Genomic DNA, 366 nt, shown 5'->3' with positions numbered 1-366 from the left:
GACTATTCCAGGTCTGTCTACATCGGGCACGGGGTCAGGGACGTGTGACACGGGATGGCTGGCGCTCTCCAAGGGTTACCTCTGCGCATGCTGTGTGGTCTACAGAGAAGCGACTGGCATGCAATGTGGGAGCAGGTAGCTCAGGCCAATGCTATAGTTCCCCACCCCTCCCCCACCTGGCTTCCTGAAAAATCTATGCTCGCTTGACCTGGACGGAAATCAATGATGCACCACAAAGAGTGGGGGGAGGGCCTGCTGGAGAAACGTCCTCGGCAGGCACCGGGGGACAGGACCCGGAGCACGGGCATGGGGGCTCCCCTCAGCCAGGGGCACGGTGAGACCCACCAGCGTAAAAAGAAGAGACGC

Source organism: Pteropus vampyrus, unplaced genomic scaffold (assembly GCF_000151845.1).
Source record: "Pteropus vampyrus isolate Shadow unplaced genomic scaffold, Pvam_2.0 Scaffold392, whole genome shotgun sequence".
NCBI classification, from domain to species: domain Eukaryota; kingdom Metazoa; phylum Chordata; class Mammalia; order Chiroptera; family Pteropodidae; genus Pteropus; species Pteropus vampyrus.
This window is presented reverse-complemented; position numbering follows the sequence as displayed.